This window comes from Calliphora vicina, chromosome 2 (assembly GCF_958450345.1).
Source record: "Calliphora vicina chromosome 2, idCalVici1.1, whole genome shotgun sequence".
NCBI classification, from domain to species: domain Eukaryota; kingdom Metazoa; phylum Arthropoda; class Insecta; order Diptera; family Calliphoridae; genus Calliphora; species Calliphora vicina.
Window position 1 is genome coordinate 113,908,120 of NC_088781.1, and position 14,950 is coordinate 113,923,069.

Genomic DNA, 14,950 nt, shown 5'->3' on the forward strand with positions numbered 1-14,950 from the left:
TCTGAGTTAATATAAAATTATGTTTCTTCTTTTTTGCTGTAGTTTTCTTTTTTTTGTACCTTTTATTGTTTGAATGAAATAATAATAGAGCAAACAAAAATAGTTTCCATATCCTAGGGCAAAAAAAGAAATTTGTAGAGTGTAAATGAAATGGGTATTTGTTACATGGAAATTTGTACGATATTTTTATTTGTAAAAAAAAATTATGAATTATAGTGAGAGTGGAAATAATAATATTTCAGATTAAAGTTGTTCTTAATTTTTGAATGGAATTGATTCGGGAGAATCCCAATTTGGTAAACCGAATGCACCATCATCTCATTCCCAAAAAAAACATACGTTGTTTAGCTTCATGTGTAGTTTTTCACGCATACGGTATTTCGACGTATTTTACACTAGCAACAACATTATTTTTTTGTATTCAAAATCATGACTATTAATTCAAAATACATAGAAATTACACTTTATAAATATCTCCATATCATAAAATATCTGTGAATAAAATAATAATTTTTTTTTGTGCTAAATTTCTGCGGTAGGAAAGGTTAAGCACTTTTAACCCTGCTGTTAGGTTAAAAAAAAAACTTACGAATCTTAGGTAAGTGACCATTTTGGTCCACTTTGTATTTTTTGTAAGAAATTTTACATACAACTCTTTCACCAGACATTTTAAATATTTATAAACGTGGATATATAATTGTGGATAACAAAAAATTAAAAAACAAGTAAGAGTACTATATTCGGTCGTGCCGAATCTTATATACCCTCCACCTAAATATGATGGTATAACAGCTGAAATAATATACTTAACAATTGTTAGAAATACTAGTTTACGCAGAAAATATTTTATTTCAAAAGTACAAAAAATTGTATCTAATTCAGCAATTTATAATTGTAATTTCTATTGGAACGAATGAAATTTAACAATTTATATACTTAATAATTAGTTAATACGTTTGGATCAACATTTTTCCTTTTTAACCCCAAGTGAAGAAACAGAGTATAAAAAAGGTATACAAATATATTTAGACAAATTTAAAAATATTGGGTTATGGGATTTATATGGGTGCTATGACCTATTATGATTCGATTGTGATAAAATATTTTAACGTGATTTTTATGTATTTATGTGGGAGCTGTTGCCAATTATAGACCGATATTCACAAAATTCAGTTGTATGATTTGATCTGTGTACTATTTCTTTTCAATATATGGAAGCTATTACCTATTATGGGCCTAAGTATTTGAGGGCTATTTTTGTAGAATTTCGTATAAACAACTCTATTAACAAGAGTGGGTGCTACGCCGAATTATGGACCAATATTTAAAAAATCTTGTAGTACGATTATTGTATACAAATTACTGATCGGCGTAAAATTTTGGTTCAGTACAGATTATTTTGGATATTTGTTCAGGTTAATGTGTTTTCCGGAAGCGGTTCTTATATGGAGTCTATGACCAATTATGGACCTATCATCGTAAAATATGGTACATCGATTTTTGTATATATTGAACAAATTTATTTCGAATTTCAACCTGATAACTAAATTTGTAAGAAATTTATGAGGATTTTAGTGATTTTTGGGAGTGGACCCTTTATGGGAGCTATGGTTAAATATGGACCGATATTCACAAAATTCAGTAGTATGATTTCTAGATAAAAATTACTGATCTGTGCGCAATTTCATTTTAATATCAATTTATTTTAAATATTTATTAAGATTAATATTTTTTCGGAAATGGACCTTATAGGGGAGCTATGACCAATTATCGGCCAATCTGCGTAAAATTTGGTACAGTGATTTCTATGTATATGAGTATTAGTTGCGTCGAATTTTAGCATGATAAAAGTATTTATAAGAGATTTATGTTTACTTAACTGATTTTCGGAAGTGGACCTTATATGGGAGCTATGGTCAAATATGGACCGATATTCACAAAATCCTGTAGTATGATTTCTAAATATAAATTACAGATTTGTGTAAAATTTTGGTTTGATGTTGATATTTTTTAGATATTTATGAAGGTTATTGTATAACCAATTATTGGCCGAACTTCATAGAATTAGGTATAGCGTTTTTGGTATATATGGGGACTATTTATGACGAATTTCAACTTAATAGCGACATTTTTGAGTTATTTATGTTTATTTAAGTGATTTTCGGAAGTGAACTTTATATGGGGGCTATGGTCAAATATGGGCCGATGCACAAAAAATTTGGCGTTGTAATTTTTTTAAGCACGAAACTTAGATTTCCTGAATTTGGTAAGGATACTGCAATTTTTTAGGCATTTACAGACCATAGAACCATATTTCGGGAAGAAATTTTTATGGGGCTAGGAGAAATCATGGACCGATTCTCATAATTTTTACCAGAGTTAGTCCTTTTAACATAAAAATAATATGTGTCAAATTTTATGGTATTATCTGCAGTATATTTCCACAAATAACAAAAATTATTTTAAAATTATCGAATATTTTTTTAGGTTGTCTCAGATTTTGGTTCATAACTCTGGTTCCAGTGAACCGATTATGCTGATTTTCAACACCAAATTGCTTAGGAGAACAGTAAATAGTTTTGTTGCAAGTTTACCGATTTCGTTTGTCTATTTTGGACGTGAGCGTGTTTTACAGAGACAGACAGACGGACATAGCTCAATCGACTTAGAATTTCATAAGGATCAATAATATATATATACTTTGTTGGGTCTCAGATGAATATTTCTCAATGTTACACACGGAATGACAAACTTGTATATACCCTCATTCACCACTTATGGTGGTGGAGGGTATAAAAATGGAAAATCGACGATATTTCAATTTCATCCATATTAGACGAAAATAATGAAAAAATGGCAGATTATGGTGTAGAAGCATTATACATTTCGAAAAACTAAATTTTAAATGATAATAAGTGTTATCCGCTTGGATGATGTTGTCAACAGAAGACAACAAAAATGTAGTGACAAGTTTGAGTTTTGGGACAATTAGGAAACTGTTCTGTCAATGTTTTTTAACTTTATTTCTTTTGAGTTAATATTACAAATGAAACGGACATATATGGAAACAATTCGGGAAAACAAAACTTCCACCGAAATTGCATATTTCCAAAAAAGTTCTTATATACATCCGCATTTGCTTTCAGTGAAATCGCAACACTTGTTTCGTATATCGGCCATATTGATCGACTGAAATAATTATAAGAAGCTACCTGCAATCGTTTCTTATTATAACTCTACTAAGGGTTTGTAATTTTTTGTCAATATTTATCGTTTCTGTAAAAATAGTTTTCTTTATCTATCTTAGGAGGCGTTGATAATGCTGATCAAATGATTAGCTACTACAGCACTAGATGAAAATCAAATATATGGTAAAATGTTGTCTTTTCAAATATAGATGATACATCTGAGTTTTTACGTCAGTTAGCTATGTGCCTACCAGAAGAATACGTGTTGAAATGGACAGTCAAATCTAAAAATCCATTTGCAGCAGAGCTATTGACTCAACAACCGGCTTTGTCATCAAATAGTGTACCATCTACAAGAGGTGATATAACAATTTCAGCTACTAGAAAATGGGGAAATTGCAATTGATGTAAGTCCAAATGTGATGCGAAATGCATTATGTGCAATATATTTGAATGCACATCGAATCGAAAAAAATTTGTTCATCTTGCTGCGAAAATAACAATAAGCCATAATGGTTTTTCCTTACTTTTACTCATATAAAGAATAAAATATATTGCATGGACCAAAATAGTCCATAATCTAAGATTTGTAAATTTTAATTTTTTTCGGTTCAACTCTATCCTATTATCTAAAAACTAAGTAAAAACATTAAAATAGAAAAAATATATGAGCTGACGTTTTAAGTTTTAAAACATGGAGGTGGGTCTTTAATGGCGGGGGGCTTTATGACAGCAGCAGGAACTGGCAATCTTGTATTTATTAAAAGTAAAAAGAACAGCCGAAACTACTTACAAATTTTAAAGGACAATTTGAAAATTTAGGTCTTGTAACTCCATGACCCAAAGCACACCGCTAGAATTTTTAAGGAATGGCGACTGTATAATGTGCCTAAGCTGTTAAATTCACCACCGCAATCTCCAGACATTAACCAAATAGAACACCTGTGGGAAATTTTAGACCGAAATATTGGAAAACGAAGCATTTCATCTAAGGACGAACTCCTTTATAGGAAGAAAGTGGGAATTACTAAATATAAAACTGAAGATCTTGAAAACTTCATGAAATGCGACTAAAGGCCGGAATTATACTGAATGGAGGCCAACGAAATGTTAACTTTTTATTTTCGGATTTTGTTAATATAAAATAGAGTGTTATACATCAACTGTATACAAAATTTTTAATGTTGTTGCTTGGTACTTTTTCCCATAAATTTTCCACGAAATCGATTTTACTTTTCAAAATTTTTAAAAATAATAAAAGATTAAACTCTAAATTTAATTTTAAGTTTATTCAAACTTATATATACTTTTCACTAATTATAATATTTAGCTTTATAGATGAAAATGTGTGTTTTATACTAAATTTTGACTCTGACAGTAAATCAATCAAATTTCAGGTCTTCATCGTTAGTGCTATTTTTCGACAGCTACTCATGCAATGCACTGTATTGGAACCAGCAAAATAGGTTATGGAAGGTAGGATAGAGGAAGTAGTATTTGTGGACATTTGATTTGAATTTTTTCCCATATTGAAAGTTACAGGAAAGATATCAGCAGGATGATTATTCCACGACTAAAGAACGAATATTTCCTACATTCCACTTTCCAGTCGATCACGAATTTATTAGCTCTTGCCGAAGAACGTGATTGCTTAAAATGTTACGGGTTTCGAGAACAAGTTTCCTAATATCAGTAGAGCACATAACATTGTAGTATCGATAGAACAGTGAAACACAAACCATATTGCGACGATGTTCCACTGAGTCAATAGAGCTGGATACCCCCTCTATCGACACATGTATCTTCGCCCTCTCCTGTCGAAGCACCAGCCCATACATGAGAGTTGTACTCCATTTTGGGTCGAATATATGTGGTGTGAATACTAAGGAGATCAGATGGACTGAAGCATTTCCTACACCGCTCTAGAAAACCAAGGCACTTGGATGCTTCTTTCGACACTTGTAAAATGTGTTTTGTTGAGCTGACATCATACTGAATACTCATGTCTAGAATATCAAGGGCCTTTGATTCTTTAGTATATACACCACCCATAAAAAAGATGAAGCAGCATGATCTGTCGTGAATTTGTGTGTTAATATAAAACATTGAGTCTTGCATACATTCAAGTCGACTCTGTTTGCATAACTTCATTCAGGATTGTCGCAGGATCATGTTTTGCCTCATTGCCCAATCTCCAATAGGCTTGGTATAAAATTAAATGAGTATGAATGGCGTCTGCAAAAGAATACATAGGAGATGATAAGAAATAGGATAGGAGAAAGAACCGAGTCTTGCGGTACTCGTTAAGTAGAATCTTGGAAGAAGCTCAATATAAATCGATAGAAGTTATTACCGACATCAAAAGCAATAAGGTCTGATAAAAGCGCGTCATGCTGCACTCTATCGAAATATATTGAGCCACCAATTTAGTTTCCACAAAAAGGTGAATGGGACGACACTAATTTTCCGACTGGAAGGCTAGCAAGTCTCCCGTAGAGCGACCTCTATGAAAGTCATACCGTTGGTTGCTGAACAAATTATTGGACTCTAAAAATTTAACAAGATTTTAGTTAACCATACTCCCTATAACTTTGGAAAGTGCATAACAAGTTACTAGTGGGCGATATTTATCAGGGTTGTGATCGTCTTCCTTTTTAGAAATTGACGTTAGATTGAAAGCTTCCAACATACAGGAAATTAGCCGTCCTGGTGTCCAAATAGTCCAATTCGGTCTAAAATAAGTTTGTAGTCATCGACCTTGACGATAATGGCCTGGCCAACGTAGTTGTCAGTAAAATATGAACTGATGACTCCGCCGAAATACTCTTGGATCTCATGTGGTTTGGAATTTCCCAAATTCCATAATTTTATTTACCAGAAACGGGTTTCTATTTAGCAACGGGACTCACTGTAAAATGGACGAAGCGCATTGTGATTTGGCAATACAAACTGAATAACTGACAATCAATTCAGTAGATAGAACTTCAAGAATATGACTACTAAAACCTGTCAAAGTACGGAAGTCCCTATTGGAAGACCCTTTATTAACTATGTATAAAAGGTTTTATGCCCACTATTTCAATCCCGCCATCATAAGCTAAACTAAATTAAATCATGTAAAATTTTAAGGCTCTTAGTATTATAGTTCGCCAGATATTCTATAAACAAAATTAATATTTAATGGGAACTGAATTTGAAATTTCCAATAAATAAAAAACAGTTTTTTCTTCCAGTTACCGGAAAGAAGAAATGAAAATTTTATGGAGATTTTAATTCAAGTACCATGAAAAATTCTAAATTATTCCTAACAATTGTTCAAATACGTTTTCAAAATATAATACAAGCTGTCGGAATAAGCTTACAACACTTCTCTCAAAAACGTTTTATCGAACCACAATTCATACAGCCGATTTAATAATAATAATATTAGCTTGTTGCCACATAATATCTATTATAATAATTAATATTAATCAAGCGTATGATTAATATTAATTCATCGCTTGAAATTAATATTAATCATACGCAAGCAGGAAAACAAACAAATTTATTTATGTATTTTAAACAAAACTCCAACTAAGTATAACTCAGTTGTCAAGCACTGTACGTTTTCGATACTTCACAATCTTCGATTAATAACACTATAAATATAACAAAAATATCTTAGTATTATTTATAATTATCTTTTTAAATACTTTAGTTTTTTCCAGTTGGTATATATTAACCGCAGGCCAAAATGGGTACTGTAAAAAGCAAGCATTATTTAGATTGCAGTTTTAAGTTATCTATAAATTGTAATATACTTGTAAGTATTCATAAGGACTACAAATGATTAAAAAACAGTTTCTTCCAAGTTTTCTTCACCTTTACATTCTTGTCAATAATTGTATAAATTAAAAAGAAGCTGATCACAAAAGTGGTTTAAGTTTATGTGTTTTGTGTTTTAATACTTATTCATTTTATGTTCTTGGTTTTCATCTTATCTTTGCACTATGGGATTGTAGAGTAGACAGTCATCTGCAGTTACCTTTAATTTACAAAAACACAAACAAATTAAATAAAATTATTTTAAAATTTTGTATTTTCGTTTGTAACACTTCGAAATATTGGCAGTACACCCTAGAATTAAGACCAGCATTTACAATAACAGCACAGAAATGTAAGTTAACCCTTAAGAGCAGTTGGTGCTAAAATGACTGTGTTTTTCGTGATTTTTAATTGTTCAGGGTCATTTGGACCCCAAGTGCTATTAAGGGTTAATTTTAATTTTTGTGCTGTTATTGTAAATACTAAATTTCATTTTATATTTTTCTTAAGTTTCATCATCAAAATCGGCCCAAAAATATATAATATTTCGCTTTCTTTCCATTAGAAACTCCAAATATTGAAAAATTTTAACTTTGACTTTCACGATTTAAGGGTTAGCTTTTTCCGACTTTAGGAAAACTTTCAGACTATACTTAAAATTACCTGGACTATAATATTCTGAACAGATTTTACTTAAAATTAATAACAGTAAGGAAATTGCGCTCATTCGCCAAAATATGGCCAAAAAATTTGTTTTTTCGAAAATATCAAAATTTATATCGCAGGTACGGAAAAACTACTATTATGTTGTCAATAAATCCCCATGTGATTATCAACAAATTCTGAAATCTGATTAACAAAATTTTTAAAAAATTTAAATTGGAGTTTTTTTTGGTTATACCTGCGAATGGGTTAACTGTATCCTATGAAGATGAAAACTTATATACAAGTAAATATGGATATATTTTAAGTAAAAATAAACTTCCGTTTTAATATTTCTCAAAAGATGTTAATTTTGTTCCTACATTTCTTGTTCTAGAGACATGTTAATGGCCTGGCGATTTTTTATTAACTTTAAAACTTTTTAACCAATTTTTGTTTTTTATATCTTATTAGAACGACAATTACGTGCAAATTTCGATTCTTTTAAATTAAATTGCAAAAGTAATTATTTAATGGCAAAAATTTAAAAAAAAAATAAAAAAAATGCATTTTTCCCCTTATAAATATTGCCCTTCTTAGAACAAGCTAAAAATTAGTTTGGTGGTATTTTAGGTCATTACAAAAGTTTTCAGGGGGTACCGTTTCAACATTTCAAAAAATTTAATTCTAAGGGACACTCTAGTATACATATGTCTTAAAATTCTATGACGATCTAGCTATGTCTTTCTGTCTGTTAGAGGGACTTAAATAGGGTACAATTTTACTCAATTATTTTTGTTCATCACAAATGTATAAAGTACCATTTATTTTACATTTTCTTTTCTTTCTATTTTATTATACCCTTCACCATGAGTGACAAGGGTATATAGTTTGTCATTCCGTTTGTAATTTTTACATTTTTCATTTGCGACCCAACAAAGTATATATATTCTAGATCGTTATATATGTATATTCTAGATCATTATAGATATCGAAGTCGTTATAGCCATGTCCGTCTGTATGTTGAAATCAACTTTCCGTATCCCCAAATAACTTACATTCATGATTCATACATCAATATATCTAGAATTCTTCCGGCTCGGTTGCTATCGACAAAATCGGCCCACAAATAACTAAGATATAAGGAAAAACCGGGGCAACCTCGATTTTCGGCCTATTTTTGATCTATATCTGGATTACTAAGTCATTAATACAGACAATATGGATATCTAATGATAAATATTTCAAAGTCCATTGCAACGATGTATGTAAGGCTATAGTCAGTTGGACGTATAATGGGTCAAAATCGGGCAAAATATTTTTTAACCCGAATTTTTTTTCATCAAAAAAAAAATAAAAAAAAAAATTTGAAAGGACCTTTTTAAAAAACAATTTCGAAAAAAATTAAAACAATTTTAAAAAAATATTTGTTATAAATTCTTTCTCCAAAAATTTTTTTTTTTAAAAATTAAAAAAAATTTGACAAAAACTTCTTTTAAAACAATTAAAAAACGATTAAAAACAAAAAAAATCATTTTGTTTACCTAAAAATATTAAAAAAAATTACTTGTTTATATTAAAACTTTTCGATTTGAGGGAGGGATTTCCTGTGACTCCTGGATTCGTGACAACGATCTTTTTTTATTTAACCCTCATTTTTTATTTAACCCTTTGACGACGAATGTGACACATATGTCCCATTTGCTTTTTTCGGCATTACAGCCACAATTTTCATTGGATTTTGATCTAAGCGGTGTTGTTCGATGAAAAACAAATGTGTTCTTTTGTGTTAATGTTAATACTAAGGTTATGTTGTTTAAGTTTGGCTTAAGGGATTTTCAAAGTCAGAAATGCGTATATTTTTTTTGACAATTTTAGTTTTCTTATATCTCCAGTTCTAATTGATACTGTTGGATATTTTTTTAGTATTAGATGTACCAACGCCTTACGTTAATTTATTGACCAACGCATTTTGAATCGGTTCTATACTTTTCCCGGGGGGACTGAAAATATGATGGGACATATGTGTCCCATTCGTCGTTAAAGGTAAAAATTAAGGAGCTTTTTCTTTAAAATTTTTTTATTTTATTTAATATTTTATAATTGATAAACAATGAAATAACAAAAAATTCAGTAAAAAACATTAAAAAAACACAAAATATTTATTTAAAATTATGAGATCCTATATATGGTTCATAAAATCTAAATAAAAATCGAACTTATTTGTGATAAAATTCAAAATAATTTCTGTTCCAGTAAAGCACTGTCGAACAAACACAATTTGTTTCGCATGTAAAAAACAAAAGTGTTTTACTGGAACAGAAATTGTTTTTTGTCCTGACTCCTTCATTCTATCTTGTTTGATAATGTCCAGCTACAGGCATCAAAAATAGACGATCATAAAATCTGATCTTCGATTGATCATAAGTTTATATAATAATATTGGATTATTGGAAATGTTATCAAAATATATCGTTTTCCAGGTCTTCTGTCATATCTTGAACCACGGATTCGCCAATGTCAACCTCCCTCTGCGTTTTTGCCTGTGTATATATATCAGTTTTATATAAATAACCAATTTGAACTCGTAACTACACCCAAGCTTATGGGTTTGTCTTTCATATACTGCGGCCCTTAAATTTTACCATATGCTCGTATAAAGACTGATAAGTATTGGCCTTGGGTCAAAGTTTTTCCAAATGCTAAGTTGAAATGATTTATTACTGGTCGTATTTTTAAGGCTCAATGGCATAATTGGTCGACGGCTTAGCTGTTCAGCATTGATAGCAAAATGTAAGCTTGAAAGAATACTTTCAAAACTACCTCGAATCATAATCTTGGACATAAACGGTACTAACGGACATAAATCTTTTTTCTGCCAATTAATGGATACACATTGCTTTCAATCTGCTTCACTTATGGAAAATATTATACCTTTCTGCTGGGTATAAAACCTGCCCGTATATGCAGATATATGCATTGTTCAATTTTATTGGTTTTGCAATGTAAATAAAGCAATACTCTACTTTTTGAAACTAAAAAAAGCTTTTAATTGTTCAATGCATTTGTTCCCAAATTTTTACCATTGACGACGAATGTGACACATATGTCCCATGATTTTTCTCGTAGAAGGAATAATAACTTTTAAATTTTGACAACACTTTAGTCTCGTAATGTCGCCTTTCCGAGTAAGAATCCGCCAAAAAAAATTAAAAATTTCCAGCGGAAAATTCTTCGTCGTCAAAGGGTTAAATTGCTGATAGATTTCTAAATCATAATTAAACTAAAAATCTGATTCCTGCTCTAAACTGTTTGCTTGCAATTACTTTTAAACTTAATTTATTACTACCTTTTTTCGACCCATAGTGCATTACTGAGACGAAATATCGGCATGAGAAAATTGTCAACCTTAGCTAAATTTTAATTGAACAACAACAACAGCATTGAACAGCTACAACAGCTACGAGGAGCAGTACAACATTATTCTAAAGAGATACAACATCCGGTAAATTACTTTGAGATGAAAACAATTTACTACAACAGGTTTTTAATTAAAATTGTGCCTGAAGACGTATTTTTGTAGTTGTAGTTAAGTTAAGTAAGTTTTTTTTTGTGTGTGTTTTTACATTTATATTAAAAACAGTTTATATAAAAGAATATTAAGGGTTGTTATTTTTTTGGAAACGTCATTTATGCTACTCTTTGATAACCAAAAGCGAAAAACTACACAAAAGTTTATTTAAATAAACAACATTTTATTTAAATTAGTTTTTAACTATTTTTCAACAACTAAATAAGTACTTTTCATAACGATTATATTAATTATCAACATTAGTATAACAGTCATTATCATTATATCCTCTAATATTTAACTAAATGTCAAATATTTTTTATTTATATTTCAAATGATTGACAGAAATTTGTTGAAGCATTAATTAGTTTGCTAAACAATGATATACTTATCAGTTCAATTGTTGAACATTCATTTGAAAATCAAGTCCAAGGTCTTATTTAATTTGGTTTGTTTCTTTATTGTTTTCAAAAATCCAATGCCACAATACATTTTATATGCTTTTATGCATTTAATATTTGGTTTTAGTTTATTAGTGCCCTTAAGTAAATGATTTTTAATTAGATTATGTTTATTAATAAATTTCATTGAAAATTACAATGTTTCATTGCTGTCGAGACAGTGGTAGTAATTAATTAATTATCTTAATTAGAGAAAAGTCTAATAAAATGTCCTATTGTTGCAAATGCTAGTCATGTCAGTGTTCTATGAACCAAAACTGAAAACGTTTAAGGTTACGATAATTGAAATTTTATAATAAGTTTATATTAAATCATCATGATTTGATTTTAATGTATGTATATTTATGAATATAATCCTATTCTTTGGTGGAGTGAACTAGTTTCAAAGTATATCGCTTAATTGTAAGGGTTTTTTTATAGGCGGAGAACTATAAATTGACAGCACTATTTTCTGTGCCATCTGATTTGACAGTTCTCGGTTGTCTTGTAGTTAGTTTGGTTTGTCAATATATAATTAATCTACTCATGCCAGCACATTTCTGCAAATTGTTCAAATTTATTTTGAAAATCATGTTTTCATTCAACAAACTCATCGGACATTACGTTCATTAGATGGTGTTAATAATCGTCCATCAGATGTAATAATTCGAGAAACTATTTTGTAATACGTTTACTCTTAACGATAGTACAAATACTGAAAGATCCCGTACAATGCTCACAGAACAAGCGATTAATGATGTTCTGTGTAGTGTTGATGATTATCCAATTATCAATTCAATGAAACTTGTGTCCATCCATTTTATGGATAATTTTATAGATTCAAAATCAACAACAAACAGAAAATTTACAGAATTTTTTCATTTTGTAATATATTTTTTGGACTGCATAATCGACGACTGCATTACCAAATGTCTGAGAACACTGCAAGATGAAGCTAATTACTGCGAGTTATGTATTTTGAAGCCATTAATGATATCAGTAGTAAAGAAAGGATATACATAATTATATCAACGTGTAGGAAATAGTGTTTTTTTTTTCAAAAATGTATCAAATTTTTAAGAATTAAAAACTCTTTTCAAAAATATCAGAATTAGAAAATTTAAATTTTTAAAGAGAGAGAGGTTTCAAGTTATTTGAAAGTAGCTATGCAATTAGAGAAAATTCTGCATAAAGCTGAATAAAAATTTTGAAATTATGTTTCTTCTGTAGTAATTCCCAGAATATTACCTTTCAGAAAAATTTAAATATAAACAGTTTTTATTTTTTGTATAACTAAATATAATCGTTAGTAGTTTTTTCTAAAAAAATTCGCGAAAAAACTACTTTTTATTTTGTTTTTTAATTTAAATGCACATAACTTTTGTCTTGCTAATATACTAATAAATTTGTTGTTAATTAAACAATATATATTTGAAAAAAGATCGGGAGATATTTGGATCCGCTATTAGCAAAAATCCAGACTAAGGTATATAAAAAACCCAAAATTATAATTTTCAAATTTGAATATATCGTAAACTATAAGAGATAAAATATAGTTATAGCTATGTTTTTTATAGTCCTCTTCTTGTAAATTTTACATATATACAAATCTTTCAAATAGGATCGAGAACAAAGATTTAGCATCAATTTTAATATACCCGAAATTTGTGGTCTTGTGGCTCTCGCCCACCTTAGTTCAAAACTTAATTTCAGCTACACCTCCACTATTGTCCTGAGAAATTTTATTAAAATCGGAGTATCAGTTTAGAATTTACAGATTTATTTTCATTCCCCCCACTGTTGATAAATTGTAACCACTACACAAATGCGCAATCTATTTCACTTTATTTTCCAAAAAAAAATTAAATTTTATATATGGTTCGCTTAACCCACTTATTATACATCATTACCATATCTTAAACTAATTACATATTTGCAGCAATTCTGCATTAATAAATACTAGCATAACCCGGTGCACTTCGCTACCCCTACTCTAGTAAAATTTACAAAATTTGAGAATCTCTTAATTACAATTCACTTGACATTCAAAAATAACTAACTAATTTTGTATGGGAGATACCACTCCACCTCTGATCCCACACATTTGTTAACCTTTTATGTAAATATCAAGCTTTATTTTAACTTACCTTTATAAGGGAGGGGTCATTCCTACTAAGCCGATCATGCTTAGCTAAACTTCGAACAGGGAACAGGAATAAATTCGTTTTTAGCTAACCTCCGTATAATGGTAATAAATTGATTGATACAGAGTTTAAATTCTTTTAGAATTATAGTTCTCCTGATATACAAAATTAATTATTTACTTTGTGCCACAACCACTAATGCAATCCTGACCATTTTCAGCCAATCTGTGTAAAATGGTAAGAGAGCTATGCGGACAAAGTTTGAAGAACCTTGTAATTATTACTTTGTATGGGAGGTGACTCACTTCCTTTTCCGACCCCTCCCATTTTGGGTGATATGTCCTCTAATCTAATTCCGTCTGTATTCAGCTAAACTCCGCACTGTAATAAGAAATTAATTCGCTATAAGTTTAAACACTTTTACAATTATAGTTCTACAGATATTCGAAATTAATTATATACTTTGTATAGGGTGTGCCACGCCCACTATTCCAATCCCAAACAATTTCAGCGAAACTATGCAAAATTATAAAAGAGCCATTTAAACTAAGTTTGAAGAATCTTGCAATTATAGTTCACAAAATATTTAAAAATAACTATTGTATGGGAGGCGACTCACCATTTTTCCGACCTGTCCCATTTTTGATTAAACTTCATGCAGTGATAACTTATAAGTAATTGATTCGTATGAAGTTTGAAAACCGTCACAATTAAAGTTCTGCACATATTATAAAATAACTACATATTTACTTATGTAGGTACAATTACATATTTACCCCCATATGCATAAACAGTTTTCAAATTTGTCAAAGGTTTATAAAACAAATTTTGAATGGAAATTTTGGTTTATAAAACAAAATTTGATAATTTTAAAAACTGTTTATGCATATGGGAGTTTGAAAATAAAAAAACACCTTCAAAATATGTGTTTGTGTCTTTAAATTACTAAAGTCTTCTTCTTTGTTTTCTATAACAACTCTCACTTAAAACAGAGCGAAATCACAACTGCTTAATTGTTTCTCTTATTTATTTACAACAAATTGGACAAACACGCATTGCTTTGTTTACTTTTTAGCTTAAGGTTCACATGTACACGTTTTTGTATATGTGTTAGTAACATCTTTAAACGCTTATAACTCCTAAAAAGCTGAACCGATTTCA